At 36.6% G+C, this 22,428-nt stretch overlaps 1 protein-coding gene across 5 annotated transcripts in view; it reads right to left on the minus strand.

The window, feature by feature from the left end:
- Positions 1-22,428, minus strand: part of Ipo11 (importin 11) — a 202,416-nt gene that overhangs the window by 179,260 nt on the left and 728 nt on the right. For 2 of the 5 annotated variants that reach the window (XM_027938127.2, XM_071612570.1), the window contains exon 1: positions 15,834-15,988. The exons of 1 other annotated variant lie outside the window; for it this stretch is intronic. The gene's annotated coding sequence lies outside the window, so the exon portion shown is untranslated. Of the gene's footprint in view, positions 1-15,833; positions 15,989-21,459; positions 21,739-22,428 lie in introns of those variants that run through there. 2 more of the 5 variants (XM_071612568.1, XM_071612567.1) reach the window with 2 other exon arrangements.

Genomic DNA, 22,428 nt, shown 5'->3' on the forward strand with positions numbered 1-22,428 from the left:
AATGAATAAAAGAAAGGCTCTACCAGAACTCATTCCTATCCTACCCCCACCAATACAAAAATAAAGAAAAGAGCCATGGTTCTATTTTGGGCTACTACTTGAAAAATCACTAATACCAACTCCTAAATTTCCCCCATGAGCAAAGACTGTGCAGAAATCATACAAACTCTTAATCTCTCTGAAACTTCAGAGCAAAGTAATTCCTAAGCCTATATAATATTATCTTTATTATCCACATATCTCACTATTTACCTCTTATAATGAAAGCTGCCAGAATTTCCCATCCCTACCTACCTCCAGCATTTTGCCCTACCTTGGTCCTATCCAAAATACAACACTGTTTCCCTCTCCCCTTCCCTGATCCTTGCTTCTAAGAAGACCCCATACTGTCCTGAAGGAAGAGCTCAGTTCACACATTTTTGGAGCACCAATTTTTCCCCCTTTTAGTATCAGAGATTATGCTCAACACTAAACCACATCCATAGCTCCCCTCTTTTTATATATTTTAATTAGAGACAGAGGTTCTCACTGAGTTATGTAGGGGCCTCCTAAGTTGCTGAGGCTGGCTCTGAACTCACAATCTTCCTGCCTCAGCCTCCCAAGCCACTGAGAATACAGACATGTGCCACTGCACCTAGCATGGAACACAATTTTGTGGCAGGCAATGCAATAGTTTTTTTGGATAAGTCCCTGTTCTCTAGCAATAGTCTATAGAACATTGAAGTTTGAGGCAAAAGGAACTATTCTTCTTATTAAAACAAACTGTAATGAATAATTTCCAGCATACCAGTTATAAACCAGAGTATATTTCCCCCACAGAAATAAAGAGTATAAATCTAAAGTTCAAGGTTTTACAAATGTGTCTGTATAATGTAAACATTTTCATTAAAAGAAATGAATAAACAAGAGACAATTCAGCACTTCTGCCTTCCACCTAGAAAGACTTCTCAAGCCTGCAGAAACTATAATTTCAGTCATAGCAATTTTCTTCAGACTGCATTATCTGTGTTTATCCTTAGTTACTATAAAATGCAGTTAAGTGAGCTGACTAAGAAAAAGAGGGGTAAGATTACAGTAAAAGTTTAAGAAAAAAAGAATTTCAAAATCCTGAGAATTCCAATAGTAAAATAACTTATTTGGCATGGATCAATAATAATGGATGCTAAAATCATTAAGAACAGTTGCTGGGGAACAGAATGTTTCCAGTGTGTCCAAGTATATCACAGATTACTTGCCAAATGCAGTGAAGAAACAAACTTTAGAATGAAAGAGTCCACCAGTCACCATCTAAACCAGGAGAGCAAACTTGGTATCAATAGTAGCAATACAACTGACCTTAATGCCTCTTTTTTTTTTTTTTTTTTTTTTTTGAGTAGAATTTATTCAAGAATAAAAAGAGAACTCTCAAAGGGCAGGAGGAGATCTGGTAACAGGTTCCTCCCTTAATGTGCCTCTTGATATAATGTAGTAAATCTACAAACTCAACTCTGAAACACCAAAAATGCTCAATCTTATATAATCAATACTCCTGACCCAACTTGTACTTTAAATGAAACAGAGAAAGAACTCTTCTTGGAACATGAGGAGTTTCACAGACACTATCCATAGCAAAACAAAACCTAGCTGTAAAATTATAAAAACCAAAGTCTCTGGAAAGTGTCACACAGCATACAGCAAATAGAGAAACATCTATGCAAGAAATACTACTAAGCCTTAGTAAGAACACCATGAATCTGTGGCATTTGAGCCATGAACCCAGTTCTGCTCCAATGAGACAGAAGCTCTACACAGCCAGAGGTGACCAACACAGACAGGGCTCTCTCACCCCCCAGCTACTAGCCTAGAACTACAGTTTCTCCACAGAAGGGGCTGTCAGCCAGCATTTCTCATTCAACCATTGTTACAGTAGCTCTCTGAATATCAAGCAAGCAAAGCTAGAGATCTGGGACTCTCTTCTTCACTCAGGCACCATGCCTGGGACAGAAACTGCCAAAGGGTAACAAGCCAAGAACAATGGGTCTCCCCATTTTGCCCACACCAGCATACTCAAAGGGCAGCTGAAGACCTAAGCTGTACCATTTTCAATAATGAATAGAAGATCAACAAGAAAATAAAAGTTTTAATGTTTTACTCAAACTAACACTAACAGACATTTATAGAACCCTCCACACAGTAGCATAATGCACACAACTATTCTGAAGTACACATTTCCAGAAACCCTGGGTTCAATTCCCTATACAAAAAAAAAAAAAAAAAAAAACAGAAAGAAAATGTTTAAAAATTGACTGTAATGATACCTGCACAATTCTGCAATTCTGAATATACTAAAAGCCACTGAATTGTATACTTTCAATGGGTAAATAATATAGTCTATGAATTATACCTCCATAAAACTATTGTAATGAGCTCTGAGTACATAAATATCAAAATCAGCAAAAGACAAGGAAAAGTAACTAAAGAAATTAAAAACATGGCTTGAGTATTAACAACCACTGATATTAGAACTTGTGTAGATCGATACAGCAGGAGTGGGAGCCGTTTATTGTAGGACAACAGAGGTATTTATACATTCCACACAGCTTATCTTAATTAGCATAAACTAGATACATCAGTCAACCAATAAGGAATCTCCACACTTAGTGGCTCGCTGGCTTTACTTCACAAACCACTCCCTCTGGCAAAATGCCTGTCATTAATTGCATTCTCATCATAAAAACTTATAAACTTAGAGCCAGGCACCATGGCACAAGTCTGTAATCCCAGTGGCTCAGGAGACCGAGACAGGAGGATCACGAGTTCAAAGCCAGCCTCAGCAATTTATCCAAGCACTAAGCAACTAGGTGAGACCGTGTCTCTAAATAAAATACAAAATAGGGCTAGGGATGTGGCTCAGAGGTTGAGTGCCCCTGAGTTCAACCCAAGGTAGCAAAAAATATATATATATATATAAACTTGGTCTTTAGGAGCAAAAGTACATCATCAACATTGTTCTCATAGTATCTGGATTTGTGATAGCAATGTTTACCTAGAGACAATATTCCTCATTCAAAAGGAACTCTGAATCTTATCAAACAGCAGTTTTAACTGCAAATAATCTTCTCAAGGCACTTAATATTTTTTGTATTGGTACATTATAATTATACATAATACTGGAGCTCATTTTCCCATATTCATACATACATATAATTTGATCAATCTCATTCCCCAGTACATTCCATTTCCCACCCTATACTCCACTTGCACTATTCTACTGATTTTCCTTCTATTATTTCAATTAGTGCATCATAATTACACATCTAAACAAGATTCATTGTGCTAGATTTGTACATTCCCCAGTACTTCTAACACGGTCTCCCTCCTCCCTCCCTCTTTCTCCATTTCCTGTACTCTATTGGTTTGCCTTCTATTTTTGTGAGATCACCCTTTTTTTAATTCCTTTTTTCCTTTTCTTGTTGTAGCTTACAAATAGGAGATAAAGCACTGAACCCTCAACTTCTGAATCTGGCTTATTTCACTTAGCATGATGTTCTCCATCTACCAACAATGTCATTCCTCTTTATGGCTGAGTAAAACTCTACTGTGTGTATACAACATTTTCTTTATCTATTTGTCTGGTGACAGGCACCTAGTCTGGTTCCATAGGCACTTAATATTTTTACTATTTGGTGTTCATAAAGACAATAGTTTAAAATATTTAATAGCCTGGGGGGGGAGAAACTAACCAGGAAGTTCTAATTTTTTATTTACTTTAATTTACATATAGTACACTTTCATCACATAAAAGAAAAATAAATTTGTATCTGTTGACAATAATGTCTTTAATCTCTAAGTATTTTTTCATGACATTAACCACATCACCTTGTTTCTTTGTGTACTAAGTCAACCATTCCTAAAAATGAAAAAAAAAATTTTTTTGTTTTTATGTAATCTGCAGTGCCACCCAATGGTGAGAAGTACATATCACACATTAAAGAATGTGCTCCTAGCATCCTTTTCCCTTGAGAGCTGGAGGAAGAGTAGGAATTCTCAGTGGCCACTTAGCCAGAACAATCATGTGGAAATGTTAATAAGGTTTTCAAGATTCAAGACACAGGAAAAAATAGCAAGCTCTTGCAAAGAAGTAAATGGGAGTTCAAAGAATAGCACAAAGCAAAAAAGTTAGGATTCACCTTGAAGCAGAACATGACAGCCAAAGAACTTTCATACAGTAGTCACCTCTTCTATAGTTAAATACTGCATCACTAAAAGTACTCTCTACAAGAAAATGTGAGAGGGGCTGGGGTTGTAGCTCAGGGGTACAGTGCTCACCTAGCACGTGCGAGGCCCTGGGTTCAAACCTCAGCACCACATAAAAATAAATAAAATAAAGGTATTGTGTCCAACTACAACTAAAAAATAATTTTTAAAAAATGTGAGAATATATGAATGTGTTTTTGAGATTCAAAGCAAATATGAAGGAATTTAATAAAATGTAACAAGGGAAAGCAATATTTTATTTACCATAAGGAGACCAAGAAACTGTGACTCAAGAACAAAGTGATATGAGCAATGAAACCACCTAGTGATTTTAAAAAGGAAAAATATTCAGAAAGAGGCAAAAGCATAGCCAGATGCAAACCATCACAAAAGTGACACTGAGAACTTGAAAGTTCCAATTTTTCCCCTTGAAAAACAGGCACTTAAGAGAGTTGCCAGGTGCGGTGGTGCATGCCTATAAACCCAGTAGCTTGGGAGGCTGAGGCAGGAGAATCACAAGTTCAAAGTCAGCCTCAGCAAAATCGAGGCACTAAAGGAACTCAGTGAGACCCTGTCTCTAAATAAAACACAAAATAGGGCTGGGGATGCGGCTCAGTGGTTGAGTGCCCCTCAGTTCAATCCCAGGTACAGAAAACAAAAACAAAAACAAACTTCAGAGAGTTGCCTTTTGGTGAAATGTAGGAGGAATATAGTATTTAGCATGTATTTCAGGAGCATTTCTCACAAAGGAATAAAAAGAAGATGTATTAACTTCCTCTCCCTGCACTGGGGATTGAACCTAGCAGTGTGCTACCAAGCTACATCCCCAGCACTCTTTTACTTTGGGGATAAGTTGCCCAGGCTGGCCTCAGACTCTTGAGTAGCTAGGAATTAAGGCCTAGGCCACCACACCTGGCTGTCATAGATTTTCAAAGACAGTTAAATTCCTGTAAATTAAATCATAATCTAAAGCTAAATTCTAAGAATAAAACAACAGGAAAAGAAAATATATTCTTGAGGAATTATAGATAAAAGATATTAGAAAACTGCCTGGAATCAAAAGCAAACTAGAAAAAGGCAATATGTTAGCCAAGTGAGGTGACACATAAGTGATCCCAGCAACTAGAGACTGAGGCAGGAGGATCACAAGTTCAAGGACAGCCTAAGCAATTTAGAAAGACCCTCAGCAACTTGGCAAGATCATCTCAAAATGAAAAGCACTGGGGATGTAACTCAATGGTAAAGTGCCCCTGAGTTCGATTCCTAGCACCACAAAAAAAAAAAAAAAAGTTGATGAATTATTCAGGCTGGATGATGGGTGTAAGAGGCTTTATTATACAATTCTGTCTATAATAAATTGTTTTTAATGGCAGCTAATGAACATAGAGCTCTCTGAAGTTGTTGCTCACGGCAGGCATTACCTCCTCTGAAAATCTTTACTAGACAGGCTCCTTCCTCCATGCCACTATTCTATACACACTTCTATTAGACCTACTTCCTTGTTTAATTTTACCTCATCTACAAAATCATGAACCATATAAAGCCAAGAATTGTGTCTTATTCATTTATACATGACATCACTTAGCATAGTAAAATGGATATAATAAATTAAAGGTATGTATGATAAACTGAACAAAACAATGCAATTTGTAATTGCTGAGTGGAGGACAGACTTTTAGAAAAAGTGAGAAAACAAAAAACATGGTATTTATGTGTATTAAGAATTGTAATGCAAAAAATAAAAATTAAAAAAATAAAGTTACCTTAGATTAGGTGGAGGGAAGTGAAAGGAGGGGAAAGCAGAGGATGTGGGGATAAGAAAAATAGTAGAATGAAACAGATATTATTACTCTATGTATGTATGTGACTGTATGACCAATGTGATTCTACAATATGTATACTCAGAAAAATGAGAAATTATATCCCATCTATGTATGATACATTGAAGTATATAAGTGCATTCTACTATTATGTATAACTAATTAAAACAAATTTTAAAAAAAGAAAAAGTAAAAAAGAAGTAAAGGAACAACAATCCTTCTGAAAGAAAAGGAATTGTATCAAAGTAAAGAGGAAAATATCTACCAAAAAATACTATGAAAGTAGACAGTAGGGGCCTGGGGTTGTGGCTCAGTGGTACAGCACTTGCCTGGCATGTGTGAGGTGCTGGGTTCGATCCTCAGCACCGCATATAAATAAATTAATTAAAGAAAAGATCCTTTTACAACTAAAAAATATTTTTTAAAAAGTAGACAGTATGCTAAATGGCTAAAAAAAACTGAATAAATGAAGCAATTATTCTGTACCTTCCTATACCAAAATGGTGTACATAAAACCAACAAAATTGAAGGATACTTTTCACTGGGCATATCTAATACAGCTTGTTCTGATTCTGTATTTTCCAATCAATTTTCTGATATTTACATGATTTATCATTTAACTTTTCTGTTTTTATTTATTCAACAAATATGTACTGAATGCTCTAAAATGCCAAACACTATATTTACCACTTAAGATACATAAATTAACTACAACAACAAAAAAAAATCTATGCCTGAGGATCATATTTTTCAGTGTAGGAAAAAATAAATGGATAAATTGTACTGTCAGTAAGAAGGCAATATATGCAGCCAAGAGAAGCCCTATCCAATAAATCCAAAAATTGTGTCTCACTGGGAGTTTTCAGTACAATGGCATTGTATAAACTGTAAGGAGTCACTTGTTTGGTATACATAAAAGTCTCCAGGACTGATCACCCCTGATAGAAAAAGTTAAAACTTAAAAGAGGCCCCAACTGCTATCACTACCACCTTCTGACATATCTTTAGCAGAAACACAAAAATATTCATCTGTACAAAGACTACTAAAGAACAACAATTATATGCTTATTGCTTTTAAAGTTCCTTCTCTGATATAAAACAAAGATATAGGAAGGAAAAGCTGTTTTGAGTAAGACACTGAACTAGAATAACAACACAGCCTAAATTAAATGTAATAAACTATAAATGATATTTTAAACTTAGTGAAAAACCTTCTGCTAAGTGTCAAGGATTATCAGTCCTCTCCAAATACAGACGGCATTGATCAATAGTTTCCAATTACTGGTCCAGGAAGTCACTGTCTCTATTCTTACATAATAGAAGAAATTCAATCTGTGAGTTCAGCCTAATGAGTCAATGCATTTATAAAACTCCACTTATGCAATTATGTAGGGGCTAGTATACTCAGTGCCTATAATTAAAACAAAAATTCTACATTTAGATACAGAGACAAAAACACATAAATAGTTCTCTCATACTAGACAAAGGTACCATCAACCTCTTCAACAAATGGTGCTGGGAAAACTGGAAAGCCATATAAAGCAGAATGAAATTGAATCCCTATCTCTCACCCTGCACAAAACTCAACTCAAAATGAATAAAGGACCCAGGCATTAGACCAGAGACCCTACACCTACTAGAAAAAAATGTAGGCCCAACTTTCCATCATATAGGCTTAGGAACCAACTTCCTTAACAAGACTCCTAAAGTGCAAGAAGTAAAATCAAGAATCATGGTATAAAACTAAAATATTTCTTCACAAGAAAAGACACAATCAAGAACATGAACAGAGAACCTACAGAATGGGAGAAAATCTTTGCCACCTGCACCTCAGATAGAGCATTAATCTCCAGGATATATAAAGAACTCAAAAAATTTAACACCAAAAAAACACAAATAGCACAATCAATAAACAGGCAAAAGGACTGAAAGATAATTCACAGAGGAAGAAATACATGAACAACTAATATATAAAAAATGTTCAATATCTCTAGCAATTATAAAAATGCAAATTAAAACGACACTGACATTCCATTTCACTCCAGTCAGAATGGCAATTATCAAGAATACAAGTAACAATAAATGTTGGTTGGCAAGGATGCGGGAAAAAAAGGCTCACTCATACATTGATGGGAATACAAACTGGTACAACCACTCTGGAAAGCAGTATGGAGATTCCTCAGAAAACCTGGAATGGAACCACCATTTGACCCAGTTTTTTTTAATAAAGGGCTAGATATTGCTCAGTGGTAAAGCACTTGTCTAGCACATATAAAGCCCACTCTTCAGTCTATACCCAAAGGACTTAAAATCAGCATACTATAGTGAGGCAGCCACATCAATGTTCATAGCAGCTCAACTCACAAAAGCTAAGCTACAGAACCAACCTATGTGCCCTTCAACGAATGGATAAAGAAAATGTGGTACATTTACACAATGGAATATTACTTAGCCATAAAAAAGAATGACTTCATATGACTTTTGTTAAAAAAAAAAAAAAGAAACGATTCAGAGACTATCATGCTAAATGAAATAAACCAGTTCAAAAACCCAAAGACCAAATGTTCTCTCTGATCTGCAGATGCTAAAACACAACAAAGGGGTGGAGGCATAAAGGTTCATGGATAAGATGAAGGGGAATGAAGGGAAAGATGGGGGTGGGGAGGATGGGAATAGGAAAGACAGTAGAATGAATCAGACATAACTTTTCATATATGAGCATATCACCAGTGAAAGTCCACCTCATGTACAACCACAAGAATGAGATCCTAATTAGAATAAGTTACATTTCATGTATGTAAGATATGTCAAAATACACTCTACAGCCCGGCGTAGTAGCACATGTTTGTAATCCCAGCATCTGGGGAGTTGGGAGGCTGAGGCAGGAGGACTGTGAGTTAAAAGCCAGCCTCAGCAACTTAGGGAGGCTCTAAGCAACTTAGCTGTCTATAAATAAAATATAAAAAGGGATGGGAATGTGGCTCAGTGGTTGGGTGTCCCTGGGTTCAATCCCCAGTACCAAAAAAAAAAAAAAAAACAAAACTCTACTGTCATGTATAGGTATGTAAAATAAAAAATAAACATTCTACATTCCATCACTAAAATCACCTTCATACCTGCTGGGCATGGTAGCACACACCTGTAATCCTAACCATCTAGGAGGCTAAGGCAGGAAAATCTCAAGTTCAAAACTAGCCTTAGCAACTTAGCAAGAACCCATCTCAATGTTTTTTTAAAAAAAGGGTTGGATATAGCTCAGTGGTAAACCATTTGTCTAGCACATGCAAGGCCCTGAGTTAAACCCCAAATACCAAAATGCACAAAATTCTATCACCCTGGAGCTATTCATATCAGTTCTTTAAATGGCAAGTAGGCACAGTGGTACACACCTGTAATCAGAGCAACTCAGGAGGCTAAAGCAGTTAAAATAAATCAATCTAGGCAAGTTACCAAGACCCTGTCTCAAAAAATAAATAGGGCTAGAGATGTAGCTCAGTTGTAAAGGGCCCCTGGGTTCAATCCCCGGTACCCCCCACCCCCCCCACCAAAAAAAAAAAAAAGTAAAAGAGCCTATAATCTGAGGCTGAGGTAAGAGGATTGCAAATTCAAAGCCAGCCTCAGCCAACTTAACAAGACCCTGTCTCAAAATTAAAAATTACAAAAAGGGGTGTAGGCAGTGATGTACCTCAAGGATAAAGCACCTCTGGGTTAAATATCCTCAGCACCGCCCCACCCCCCAACATACACACACAAATAAAAAAAGAAAAACAACAAGTATTCTAGTTAGAGCACTTTTTTTTTAGAGAGAGAATTTTTTTTTAATATTTATTTTTTAGTTTTCGGTGGACACAACACCTTTGTTTGTATGTGGTGCTGAGGATCGAACCCGGCGGGCCGCATGCATGCCAGGCGAGCGCGCTACCGCTTGAGCCACATCCCCAGCCCTAGTTAGAGCACTTTGTTTCAATGGTAAGAAACTATAACCAGGCAGGGTGCCCTCCACTAGAAGATGTTCCCAAACAGCCAATCTAAAATAGTTGATCCCTCAATCCAGAAACTTTCTGGTCCTGATTGCCTTTTTAATCTGCGTAACACTATTAAGTATCGAACATTCTAATATGTATAATGTGTTTATAGTATAGACTTTCCTGATCAGAATTTAAGGTCCGAAGACCAGAGACTTTCATTTGTTTAAAGCCATGTCCGATAATCTAGAATATGAACGTGATGAATCACATATGAAAGTGATGAATAATTATGAAATAAAAGAATTCTACAAAAAAAATTCCAATCTCTGCTTTTAGTTGTGTAAAGCTACAACTAGTACTCAAGACTCTTCCTTTTCAAGTCTAACCCCCAGAGGATACAACAATCTACCTTCTTTCAACTCCAGTTACTCAATTTACATTCACAATAATCAATAATCCAGCAGCCTCTATCAGCCAGGCACTGAAAATAAGGAAATCTTTGCATTTAAGACTACAGAGGAAAAAAGACAACAATTACAATACAGTATTAAAGGCAAAAACAAGCTGCTATGTAAGAAGGTAAGAGGAGGACCTATATCACTCTCTGGAGGTTGGGAGAGTCTTCCAAGAGGAAAAGAAACATAGTATTTCAGCTGAGTGATGAGTGAGCATTATAGATGTTTGTCAGACAGGTGATGGGTACATTTATAGACACATCAAGGTCTGAATCTTAAAAAAAAAAAAAAAAAAAACCACCCCAATACTTTTGAGGAATTGTAAATAGTTCACAATGATATAAGGATGTGAAGCAAGCAGTACAGAACATGAGCAGAAGGTGAGAAAAGCAAGCAAGATCCATTTCACTGAGGTCCTTACTTCCTAAACTAGGTAGTACGAATTTTAATATTACAGTTTGCATATTGAAATTAAAACACCACCATAATCTGCATGCAGAAAAAGAGTAAAGAAGGATGGAATACACACTTCATAGCCAGAAATCACTTAGAAGATTTATAACAAAGCTCAGACAGGGCTGGGGATATAGCTCCTTGGTAGAGCCCAAGACCCTAGGTTCGAATCCCTAATGACACAAAATGGGGGGGAAAAAAAGTCAGATAAATGATAGCCCAAAACCAACATAGGAGCAGCAGGGAAAAAGAACCAGAGAAACAAGGTAAAACAAGATTTGGTAAATAATCAGGTAATGGAAGGACGGGAAAAGAAGGGTAGTACACAAAGTAATAAGAGTGAAGAGATCATATCTTGGGGTTTTCCAAGTGACTACAGAATAAATGGGTCACAAAAGGAAGAGAAAATTAAGCTTGATACATAATTTTTCTGACATTAAGTTTAAAGTATCTTAGGATCACAATAATGCAACAAAGTTGAAGATCAAGCTGTACTAAAATGACAACAATTAGGGAGTCTTCAAAACAAAGCTAGTTGAGGTCACCAAAGATGAGACCATTCACAGAAAGTAGACAGAGGGAAAAGAGAGCAGAAGATAGTACCCCAGAGTATAAAAAAACATGTGAAGTGTTCCGAGAAAAAAAGATAAACCAAAAAAGACTGGCTAATATGATAGAGGGAAAGAGAGAAAATATGTCCAAAAAGCATAAGAAAATTTCAAGGAAGATTTGTCTCAAAATGACAAATGTTTAAAAAGATGCCATTAGCTTTAGCAATAGTGAGGTCAATGTTGAACACCATCCCATGAAATTCAGTGACTGCAATAGATTATCAGACATCAAAATACCGGGAGAAAAATGTAATGAGATTTTTAAAAAATGAATAAAGACAACTTTTTCAAGAAATGTTGAGAAAGGCTGGGCATGGTGGCACAAGCCTATAATCCCTGAGACTCTGGAAGCTGAGGCAGGAGGATCACAAATTGAAGGTCAGCCTCAGCAACTTAGCAAGGTCCTAAGCAACTTAGTGAGACCCCTTCTCCAAAATAATAATAAATAAAAGTTGGAGATGTAGCTCAGTCATAAGGCACCACTAGATTCAATCCTCAATACAGGAGAAAAAAAGTTACAGGAAATAATTACAGAAATTACAGATAAAGTTGAAGAAGAATCTAGGGTGAAAGGGATATATTTAAGATGAGAGACCTAAAGTGTGCTTAAATCCTAGTAAATTAGTGCCAGTTAAGAGTGAAAGAGGGCTAACAAAGTGTTATAGACTGAACTGTTTCCCAAAAATTCACATGTTGAAATCCTAAAGACAGCACCCTCAGTGTATGAAGATAAGGTTTTTAAACAGCTGATTGAATACGATAAAAGGAGGCTGTTAGGATGGGTCCTTAATCTAATACAACTTGGGTCCTTATAAAAGGAAGTGACATCAGGGGTGCTTGTATGTGAAGGGACAATCATATGAAGAGACAGCAAGAGGATAACCATCTGCAAGCCAAGGACAGACAACACCAGACCTACCAGCACCTTGACCTTGAACTTTCAACTTCCAGATCTGTGAGAAAATAAATTTCTGTTGTTTAAGCCACTCAGCTTGGCATTTTGTTATGGCAGCCCTAGTAAATTAACACAGGGAGAATTTTCTGCCCCAAAGGACAGAAAATTTAGAATATAATTAGAGACAGAGGCAGACATGTTTGTAAGAGAAAAAACAAAAAGCATGGGCTGGGGTTGTGGCTCAGTGGCAGAGTACTTGCTTCACACATGTGACCTCAGCACCACATAAAAATAAGTAAACAAAATAAAAATACTGTGTCCATCCATAACTAAACATTTGGATGAATGGATAAAAAAAATATGGCATATATACACAATGAAATTTTACTCAGCATTAAAAGAAAATAAAATCATGGCATTTGCAGGTAAATGGATGGCGTTGGAGAAGATAATGCTAAGTCAAGTTGGCCAATCCCCCCAAAAATAAATGCCAAATGTTTTCTCTGATATAAGAAGGCTGACTCATAGTGGGGTAGGGAGGGGGAGCATGGGAGGAATAGATGAATTCTAGATAGGGCAGAAGGGTGGGAGGGAAAAGGAGGGGACAGGGGAGTAGCAAGGATGGTGGAATGTAATGGACATCATTATCCAAAGTACATTAGATATCATATCCAAAGTACATGGAGATCATATCCAAAGTATGAAGACTCGAATTGGGTGTCAACATACCTTATATACAGAAATATGAAAAATTGTGGTATATATGTGTAATAAGAATTGTAATGCAAAAAAAAGAAAACAAAGTACATTTATAAAGGCATGAATTGGTATGAACATACTGTATATACAAAGATATAAAAAATTGTGCTCTGTATGTGTAATAAGAATTGTAATGCATTCTGCTGTAATGTATTTTTAAAAAAAAAAAAAAGCAACAGATCTCCTGCCCAACATATTTCCTCTCTGAAATAGAAGAAAACATTTTCTAGTAAAGAGGAAGGAGGAAAGGTTGTGGGATAGTAAGCCACTACCTGAAACAAAAGCAGTTACTAGGGATACAGGATTACTAAGCTGCCTGTCCAGTAATCAAAAAAATGTCTACTGTTCAATGAATACCTAGCTTGCATTCATGAATGCTTTGGTTCAGTTTAAATATAATGAATTCTGCCAGTGACCAGCAACAGAAAAGAATTGAAATGAATCAGAACCTGGGTTATGAATTTAGGTATGTGAGATCTTAAGAAAGTCACTTACCATTTCTAGGCCCCAGATTCACCAGAGGAATAGACCTGATAATCAGCATAAAATCATCTCAGAATTTTTTAAATGCTCTAATTTTCATGGAGGCTTGTGCCTGATCTCTGTCTTCTTCAACTTTCACCAATAAAAACAGTGTATCTCAAACTTCATTGAGAATTCCTATCATCTGAATATCTTGTAAAAATGCAAATTCTGATCAGTAGCTTTCAAGTTGGGCCTGAGATTTTAAGTTTCTAACTCCTAGGTAATGCAATATATAACATATTAAGTAGCAAAGGCGTGCAACACTGATTCAGCTTAAACTCTGTGGACTGAGCTGTAATCAGTTCCATATTTTAAAAACCAAAGGACACTTCAGACACACCTGCACCGAATTTGCCAGGCCATTCCCTAAAACACTCTGGAATTAACTAATAATGCCCATCTGATAAAGAAAAGAACAAATACTATTACCAGTAATACTAAAATAGGAGAAATGAGATTAAATTACATATGTACATACATACAACACAAAGATCCAAATCCAACTAAAATTGCCTTTCCCCAAGATCTCTGGAATATTTTAAATGTCATATGACCACATGGATTATTTTGCTTTCTGGTTTGATTCTGATTATAAATACATTCATAATAATATCAAGAAATATAAAGATTTTTCTATTAATTGCCAAATAATCTGTTTGTTTAGAATCTCCAATCATACTACTTCAATCAAATTCATCTGTAATGGGTATCCTTTTTAACTTTAGGAAATGTAACTATGGCAAAGAATACCCTTCTGAGCTGGAGCGATGGCGCGGCTTGTAATCCTAGTTGCTGGGGAGGCTGAGGCAGGAGGATCGGGACTGCAAAGCAATTTAGCCAAGCGCTAAGCAACTCAGTGAGACCCTGTCTCTAAAAGTACAAAATAGGGCTGGGGAAGTGGCTCAGTGCCCCGGGGTTCAATCCCTGGTTAGCTCCCTACTCCCCCAAAAAAGAATACCCTTCTGTCCTAAGGTTATAATATATGGTCACAACCTACTGTCATATATTATAATCCATTCTGTTTCCACAATTTCCTGTGCTAGTTCCATCCAAAAATAAAATTTGCAATTCTATTACAAAAAAATAGGAAGAAATTTCCTAATTTCGCCAAAATCAGTGAAGAAACATGCAAGAAAAGATGTCATACAATGGTTGTATTATACAGTGAAATCACTTATGCTTAATGTGAAGCCTCTGTGCTGAGCAGGTAAGTCTTAAATAAGGCGAAAATGGAGGAGGGAAATCCACATGCACAGGGAAGAGGTTGGGGTAGGACTCACATAAGGCTGAGAACTGCTCTTCCTTATTTCATTCTAAATAACCAAACCTCAAGGGCACTACTGCACAGTAACTGAGTTCCTTTAAATTGTGGTAAAGAAGAGGTATGTCAATTGTAACCTTGGCACCAGAAGGCAATTAATTTACCAGTCCTTGCTATTTATTTAGCCAAATCACTTAGATTACTTCTCTCATTAACCAACAGCTCACAAAAATAAAGAAAAATGACAAATGCAATGGGCCTCAAATAGTTTTGCTGAATCATAAATATCCCCAAACATAAATCTGCAGGAGTTGCTGAGATTGATCATTGGCGGCCATACCTCAGCATGAAACTCCTCTCCGAAAATGCTAACTTCCTTCACTTTTTAATTAAAGGCAAAGCAGTTTAAAGATTTCATAGTATTGCTCTTACCAGCAAGGCTGAATATGCAATATACCATATTTACTAATTTGATACTAAAGATAAAATTCTCTCAAAGTTTGCATCACCTATCCCCCAAGGGCAAATATACCACCCAGGCCCGCAATCGCAGCCACAACGGGTACCCTCAGCTCCGCTCTGCCTGGCACACATGTCCCTGTAACGCCGCACCCTGATTTTCCTCCACAACCATGCTCTCGGATGACTGGCTAACTCGGCGAGCGCCCTGCTCCCAGGGATTCCAGGAGTTACACTGAGCCAAGACTGCAGGCCGCCCTCGCTACTTACTGCTCTATACCTCAATTCTCGGTAGCTCCACGTCCTTCCCTCTCTACACGGGTCTCAGCTGCCCAACCCACTCCTTCCTTCTGCCCGCGCGCGTTCTGCGGCTCTCGGGCCTGGGCCTCACCGTTTGGTTCGGTCCGGAATGACCCGGCCCTCCGGCTCCCACTTCTTATAACGAAGTGGCGTCGGTTGGTACGGCGCCCCACACTGCCAGTCCACACGCTGCCGCCTACTGATGCCGAAAGCGGATTCTAGGAACGCGCCATGTTCAGCGTCGCGACTCCATAAGACGCGGACGCGCTGATATTGCGTCACAGATTGCCAATGCGCCTGATAGGCAAAAGACTACGATAGGCGAACGGTGAAAAGGAGTGGGCGGAGCTTTCTCTTTGAACCTAAAGGCGCCCGGCATCCAAATCAACAATGTGAGCATGCGCAGTAGAGCCCCGACTTCCTAAATGTGTAACCATGGCAACAGTAAATCCGCGTTTCCCTAAACTGGAAAAATCAGTTGACTCCTGGATTGCCTAAAACTGAAGTCAGAAACATTTTTTCTTCTAGATATGAACTGCTTGTTTACGAGTCTCGCAGCGCAGAGAATGATTATTACACTCTTACTCCCACCAGTCAACCCTCACCACAAATGTTTTTCAAGTTCTTGAACTTTCTGGCGCTCTACTCCAAAGCAGCAGCAAGGGTGGAAAGGTTTAAAAGGGCCACTTCTGATTGCTTCTGCGACTAGCTGGCTTACTGATCTGTTTTCTTATCTTTACAAAGACAGATTGTAAAGAAATAGTTGTGTTCATAAACATTAGTAAACATTTGTTGCTCATGTAGAATGTACCAGATACTGTTTAAGATCTTTAAGATTGGACCCAAATTGTAAACACTACATTACAAGGATATTCATTACACAAGGGCTGTTTATTAAAGTAAAGAAATAAAAATTAATTGAAAGACCATTAGAGGGTAATGATTAAATCAGAATACATTCACTGATAATACAAATTAGTCATCTAAATTTATGTTGAAACATATTTGTTGACACAGTAATATATTAGCAATGCATTAGAGGAGTAGGTTACAAAATGATGTTCGGTAAGATCCCATGTTTGGAAGTAAATGCCAAATGCTAACTGGGCCTGTCACTATTTGGGTGTTTTTTTGTTTGTTTTGTTTTGGTACCAGGAATTGAACTCAGGGGCCTCACTAAATTGCTGAATCTGGCTTTTTCCCCCCTTTTAATATATTTTTAGTTATCAATAGACCTTTATTTTATTTACATGCAGTGCTGAGAGTAGACCCCCAGGGCATCACACATACTATGCAAGTGCTCTACCACTGAGCCACAACCCCAGCCCTCTACATTTGGCTTTGAACTTGCCATTCTTCTGCCTCAGCCTCCCCAATTGCTGGGATTACAGGCATATGCCACCACATCTGGAAGCTGGATGGTATTTTGACCATGCTTCATTTTCTTTTTGTTTAACTCTATCTTCTCATTTTATTGATATATATATATATCTCAAATTTTAAGTGTGTGTCAAGCCATGTAGGGATCTTGTTATAACACAGGACTGATTAATCTAGTCTGGGATGTTTCCTAAAATTCTTTATTTCTAATGAATTCCAGATAATGAGTACAGCAGTGTAAGCTGGTAATCCAAGTAACTGAGGTGGCTGAGGCAAGAGGACTGTAAGTTCTAGGCAAGCCTTAGCAACTAAGTGAGTTTCTCAACAACTTAGCAAGTCCCTGTCTCAAAATAAAAACAAAAAGGACTGGGAATGTGGCTCAGTGAAAAAGCACCCTGGGGCTCAATCTCCAGTACCAAAAAAGGAAAAAAGAAGTTTCCAGATGATGCCAATGCTGCCAGTTGTAGACTGTAGATGACAGTATGAGAAACAGGACTCTAAGGAATTTTGATGTAGAAAAAGTTACCTAATTCAAAATAGAAGAAAAACTGGTTTAGAAGAGTAGATCTCGCCTATTTGGATAATGGACCATTTGGAAATCTCTACATTACAAAAATGTGTCAGGTGTGGTAGGTGAAAGCCTGAAATCCCAGTGACTCTTGGGGCTGAGACAGGAGCAATCCAAGTCCAAAGCCAGCCTCAGCAACTTAGTGAGTTCCTAAGAAACTCAGCAAGACTCTGTCTCAAAATAAAAATAAAAAGGAATGGGAATGTGGCTGAGTGGTTAAGCACCCCTAGGTTCAAGCCCTGGGATCAAAAAGAAAAAGAAAAAAAAAAAAAAAAACCAGAAAGGAAGAAAACCGGGGATGGGGCTGTGGATCAGCAGTAGAGCACTTGCATGTGTGAGGCCCTGGGTTAGATCCTCAGCACCACATAGATAAAATAAAAAGGTACTATATCTACCTACAACTAAAAAAAAAAAAAATTAAAAAATTTTTAAAAAGAAAGGAAGAAAACCAAACCATAAAAATGTATGTATGCAAATTTTACCAATAATGTAAGGATACCAAATCCATTTGGGAGTCCTAGGTACTGTGAATATAAAAGCTAGTCACATACTATGAACAAAATAAATATGTACAACTGAATAAATCATGTCATTTTCTCAGGGTTTTTAGAGAAAAGAGTAAACAAATATTTAAATTAACACCATTGTGCCTGTTGGGATACATCTGAAATCTTTCCCCCATATATAGCTGAGAAAGTAAAGGAAAAGCAGAAAGTTAATGAAGCAAATGCTAAATTGAAAAAAAAAAACACTGATTTCCACTCCCTGTCAATCTTAAGTAAATTAAAAAAACTCATCACAATAATAAGTAACACTCATTCTGCCTCAATAATTACATTATTATAATTAACTTCCAATAAATACTTCTTATGTGTGGGGCATGGTGGTATACACCTGCAGCCTCAGCCTCTTGAAAGGCTAAGGTAAGAAGAACACAAGTTTAAAGCCAGCCTGCACAACTCAAGAGAAACCCTGTTTAAAAAACAAAAACAAACTAGAATTTCCTATATGTCAACTACTGTTCTGTTTTTAAGGACTGGCATTTAACTTGTGACATCTTATGTAATTTATAAATTCTCATCACCCTCATCTAGAATGGAGAGTGGTCTTTTCTTCATTTTACAGATTAAAAGATGATGTTCATAGGAATTAAGTCATTTTTCCAAAGTTAGATTCTTAAGTGGAAGAGCACAGACTCAAACTCAGATACAGTATGTATATAATGGCAGGTACAAAAAACACGTCCACATCCGCATCCCCAAACTTGTGAATGTATTACTTCACATAACAAATGAGATTTTACCAATGTAAGGATCCTGGTAGGGGAAGATAATTCTAGATTATCCTGCAGATCAAATGTAATCATTGGAGTTTTCATAAGAGGGTTTTTAAAAAAATCAAGAGTTTCAGAGAGGGGGCTTGGAAGGAAGATTTGAGAAATTGCCTTAAACACACTTTTTATACCAAAAAAAACTAGGCACACTATTGGACTAAAACTAACCCCAATCTTCTGTGACAATGATTTCAAATGTATTCAAGCTGTCAGTTTTTCATTTGAATATTACTAAAGTCAGAGTACTTAATTTTTCTAACTTCATCAAAAATAATGAAATGAATGACATTCTTGTGTTTTATCTTCTCCCATGATCATCTGTAAAATAGTTCATATAGTCATTTTCTAATTAAAACTATACACTCTGTTTAATAAATTTTAAACACGTGAATGCTTGCAAAGCTCTTACAAGAAATCAAATCCAAAGATGGAAAAGGGGTGTGCCAACTAAGCCTGCCCAATCAGGTCATAAAGATATGACTGAACCCTGTTGTTATCAGCCTCATTTGTCCAAAAAAAGGCCATGAAATTTCCAACACTTTCTCCTCCTGAGCATAGCAGAGCTGCAGACTCTGTCTGTACAAGTACATACAAGTGTAAATTATCACACCATCAGAGCAAAAATCTGTGTGATTATATCTAAAAGATTATTATAATTTTAATAGAAAATAAGGGGAAAGCAAAGGGACATTTTGAGGAATCCAGGTCTCTAGGTGTCCTGAAACATTTACCTCTCCACAGGGTATCAGCCCAACTAAAGGACAGAACTCATTCCTATCTTTGGCCAACAAAGACAATGCTTTCCAAAATATTTTAAAGTTAAAATAATGCTTATTTTTAAACTATTAGGGCCTAAAATAAGAATAAAGAGACTGAATAATGGACAGAGGAGCTTTTCTGTGAATAAAGAAAGTAAACTTCAGAGCATGTATTTTTTGACAATGAGTTACTGACTTCTGAACTTTCTTGCTTTCTTCCAGGCTCCTTCCAAATGGCCGGGGTCATTAGGCATTAAGTTGCTCCCTTTCAAATAATCAATATAAATAATTTGCACTTATCTTAAAAAGTGTCAGAAAGAATAAAATATGACCATGCTAGTAGGAGTCAGAGCAGTGTGGGGGCCATAAGCTAGAATGTGAGCAACCTGTAGAAATTGGAAAAATAAGGGAAAAGTTTTTTTCCCCACAGCCTCTGGGGGAAAAAAAAAAAAGCCCTGTAGACTATTCTTAACTTCATCTCCATATCCCAAGATAATAAATCTATGTTGTTAAAGCAGCAAGAGAAATATATACATATTATAGGGCCATAGGCTTTCTAACTTACTACACTTCATTTATTATTGCAACTTGTACAAAATTAGGACTTGGGCAAGTCTATGTTATAATACAGCTCATTGGACGTTTACAAGTTTACCCATTAGATGTTTATAACATACCATATAAGGATTAACACTTTGAGAAATGATTTCATCTTTGTTACTATAATTCATAGATTAATTTTTATTCAAAACTTCAAACTATAACAAATTCTTTTAGTAAAGATTGATTATATTAGCTATGATATGTTCATTCAATTGAATGCCTGTTAAAAATGATGCAGATTTTATTCATTAATATTAAAAGATGCCCAGAATATTTAGTTAAGTAAGAATAGGAAGTTAGAAGAGTTTTATGTATCCAAAAATTTTGAAAAACATACACCAATATTTTAATAGGTGTGAATTCTGGATAGTTTCATCATCTACAATCTTTTAGTATCTAAATGGTTTTTATTTATGTATTTATTCAAGTAATGCTTGAACAGTTCAAAATAATAAATACAATTATTTCTAGTTTGGAAAAAGAAACACAATAGCAAAAATAAAGTGAAGTGGGTATTTCTCATATTCTTCTGGTGAAAATGAAAATTTATTAAACTGTTTCTGAAAATAATTTGTCAATATATATCCAAAAACTAAAATGTTCATATAATTTGACTAAATAATCTCATTCTTGGAACTTTATACTAAAGGATATAGAAATATTCTTCATGAATGCACTAAAATGTATAAGACTCAATTTTTTTTTACATGACAAATGGTACAGAAATGATTTAATAGTAAACATATACATTCACAAGATGAAATCTTCTTCTTCAGGAGCTGTGAATATTGATTATCCAGGGTATGAAATTACTTGAAAAAGTGTTTTTTCTTTGTGGTACTGGAGATCAAACCCAGGGGCTTGTACATGCCAGGCACTTACTCTACTACTGAATTACACTTATAGACACAAGTGTCTTTTATGTTATCGTATTTATGGAAAAAAAAAACCAGTAAATTGTATGCATACCCTCACTATGTAAAAACATGCATTACTAAAACAACAAAAAAGAAAGAATGTGTCAAACTGATCATAAATTATTCCAGCATAATGAAATCATAGGTAACATTTTTACCTTTTTTCTACTTTCTGTATTTTCCAGGACTTTTACAAGTTGTTTTTTGTTTGATTTTGTGATTTTGTTTTCAATGTAGCTGTCCTATCTTTGGGTCCCTGGAAATTCATAGGAGTGGAAAAAATAAAATTAGCTTTACTTACTTTATGCATTGATTGTTAACTTGGATGTAGCCTTTTTTCTCCCTTTCTCATTGCTAGGGATCCAACCCAGAACCTTTAGCATAGTAGGCAAGTGCTCTACAACTGAGTTACACTTCCAACACAGACATAGCTTACTTTAACATTCATGTCAAAGATTTAATCTTTAAACTTAATATTTTCAGATCCTCTGGATCTTATTTTAGATTGTCATTTAAAAAAATAAAATTGATTTAAATTATAATTGGAATGTCTGAGCTAGTACCTTTTTGCTTCACTGTCCATTGACCAATGAAGGCAAAGGACTATGATGCCAACACAGAGCTGGAAGTAGAAACCAATGAAGCCCACAGGAGGTAGGCTGGTGCCTTATTTTGACATAGTAACTAGGTTCCACCCCCATCTCTGACACCTGTAGCACTTAGGCAAATACCTTTATTCTTTATGAGACTGGATTCCCTCAAGTGTAAAACACGATAATCATGCTTGCCCAAACGACTTCATGTTTCATTGAAAATAGCCAGGCTTGGTGGCACACGCCTGTAATGCCAGAGACTTAGGAGGCTGAGGCAGGAGGATCTTGAGTTCAAAGCCAGCCTCAGCAATTTAGCGAGGCCCTAAGTAACTCCGTGAGACCCTGTCTCTAAAAATATATTTAAAGGGGACTGGGAATGTGGCTCAGTAGTTAAGCGCCCCTGGGTTCAATCCCTGCTACCAAAGAAAAAAAAATAATAGAAAATAAGAATTATGTAGAAAGCATTTTGAAAAACACAAACTGTGATACGAAAACAAGGGGGAATGCACACAATCAATTGCTCAGCAAAACAGT

The sequence above is a fragment of the Marmota flaviventris genome, chromosome 5 (assembly GCF_047511675.1).
Source record: "Marmota flaviventris isolate mMarFla1 chromosome 5, mMarFla1.hap1, whole genome shotgun sequence".
Taxonomy (NCBI): domain Eukaryota; kingdom Metazoa; phylum Chordata; class Mammalia; order Rodentia; family Sciuridae; genus Marmota; species Marmota flaviventris.